Source organism: Schistocerca piceifrons, unplaced genomic scaffold (assembly GCF_021461385.2).
Source record: "Schistocerca piceifrons isolate TAMUIC-IGC-003096 unplaced genomic scaffold, iqSchPice1.1 HiC_scaffold_775, whole genome shotgun sequence".
Taxonomy (NCBI): Eukaryota; Metazoa; Arthropoda; class Insecta; order Orthoptera; family Acrididae; genus Schistocerca; species Schistocerca piceifrons.
Genome location: NW_025729031.1, coordinates 5,001 through 7,500, shown reverse-complemented (window position 1 = coordinate 7,500; position 2,500 = coordinate 5,001).

The following is a 2,500-nucleotide window of genomic DNA, read 5'->3' as shown; positions in this document are numbered from 1 at the left end:
TCCCCTAACCTAACCCATGTTGTCCCCTAACCTAACCCATGTTGTCCCCTAACCTAACCCATGTTGTGCCTTAACCTAACCCATGTTGTGCCTTAACCTAACCCATGTTGTCCCCTAACCTAACCCATGTTGTCCCCTAACCTAACCCATGTTGTCCCCTAACCTAACCCATGTTGTCCCCTAACCTAACCCATGTTGTCCCCTAACCTAACCCATGTTGTCCCCTAACCTAACCCATGTTGTCCCCTAACCTAACCCATGTTGTCCCCTAACCTAACCATGTTGTCCCCTAACCTAACCCATGTTGTCCCCTAACCTAACCCATGTTGTGCCCTAACCTAACCCATGTTGTGCCCTAACCTAACCCATGTTGTGCCCTAACCTAACCCATGTTGTGCCTTAACCTAACCCATGTTGTCCCCTAACCTAACCCATGTTGTCCCCTAACCTAACCCATGTTGTCCCCTAACCTAACCCATGTTGTCCCTAACCTAACCCATGTTGTCCCCTAACCTAACCATGTTGTGCCTTAACCTAACCCATGTTGTCCCCTAACCTAACCCATGTTGTCCCCTAACCTAACCCATGTTGTCCCCTAACCTAACCCATGTTGTCCCCTAACCTAACCCATGTTGTCCCCTAACCTAACCCATGTTGTCCCCTAACCTAACCCATGTTGTCCCCTAACCTAACCCATGTTGTCCCCTAACCTAACCCATGTTGTGCCCTAACCTAACCCATGTTGTCCCCTAACCTAACCCATGTTGTGCCTTAACCTAACCCATGTTGTGCCTTAACCTAACCCATGTTGTCCCCTAACCTAACCCATGTTGTCCCCTAACCTAACCCATGTTGTGCCTTAACCTAACCCATGTTGTGCCGTAACCTAACCCATGTTGTGCCTTAACCTAACCCATGTTGTGCCTTAACCTAACCCATGTTGTGCTTAACCTAACCCATGTTGTGCCTTAACCTAACCCATGTTGTGCCTTAACCTAACCCACGTTGTCCCCTAACGTAACCCACGTTGTCCCCTAACGTAACCCACGTTGTCCCCTAACGTAACCCACGTTGTCCCCTAACGTAACCCACGTTGTCCCCTAACGTAACCCACGTTGTCCCCTAACGTAACCCACGTTGTCCCCTAACGTAACCCACGTTGTCGCCTATCGTAACCCACGTTGTCGCCTAAACCTGCTCTGTAATTGTTATACGACTCGTTCAATTAGTGTAGTGTTGCCCACCCGCAACCCTCGCAATATAGTTCGCTACTCGCACTGCCCGCTCCCCTGTGTATCGCTTCATGTTAAACACCTTGCAAGTCTTGCTGACTTTCCACATGCTCCTGCTGTACACTGTAATGTGGATGGCAGCAGGGCGTACATGCCGCCCCCCCCCCCCCCCCACCTCTCCCCACGTCCCCACCTTGCCCCCTGCCTTCGCAAGGTGGTTGGTGACAAGTTTGCATGTTCAATGCCCTTCGCATGCGACGTACGCAGGCTACGTTGTGGTGCGGCCTGTGTCAACTGTCCGCTGATGTCGTACGCGTGAACCACAATCTGTACTGCACATTCGTCCTTATGTACTGAATGATACATCGTGGCACATGTGTGACCGTACAACGACTGCGCCCAAAAACGGCGGACCATACAGTGCAAATATTGTGCACGCAGCTACGTGTCGTCTCCCTATGAGAGCTGGATTGCAGTGTGGTACGCCATAGAGACGTGTGGGAGGAACGGACGCCGTGGATGGCGATCAGCATGAGCTGTCTGTTGATGTATTCGGACCTAGTCGTCTCTCCTCACACACCGTGATGGCATGGTGCAGCGCGTTCCATATCTGCGACATGCTACAGAAGCCGGTTGACAGTCGTTCGAGCAATGGACATCGCATACGTACGGGGGCCACCTTCCACGTATTGTCTAGGCGTGCACATTTTGTTGCGTGTATGTGGGCAGACGTAGTGTGGCGTGACACCTGACACAGGCATGCAATAATGGTTGAAGTTGCAAATGGCGATGGACGCCTACGTTTTCTGGTGAAGTTACGCAAATGAAGAAATGGTAACCCGTTGTGGTGCGGTTGTTCTCGCTAGGGGTGAATCGGTGATGGCGACGATAGGTTGAGGTACTAACCGGTTGTTCCAGCGATACCCACCATGCCGACGAAACTGAACGGCATCTGGGTGTGAAGCGATACGCGGCGGTGGCTGGGTGGGACCGTCCCCGGCCGGTGAGGGGGCGCCTCCCGGCGTGCTGGCCGCGCGGTGCGTGGGCGCACGCGCTACAGCCGGCTGGTGGGGGCGGCCAGTGGCAGGCGCGCCGGCCGACGGACGCGGCAGGCGTCGCAGCTGCGCGCCGGCGCACCCTGCGCGCGGCGCCGTGCGGCCAAAGTAGGTCCTCGCGGGCCCGGTGCGAAGCGCGGTGGACATCTGCAGTGTGCTGGTCCGATTGAGGACTGTGTGCGTTGAGGATGCGCCGCCGCCCGGCGCTCGGCG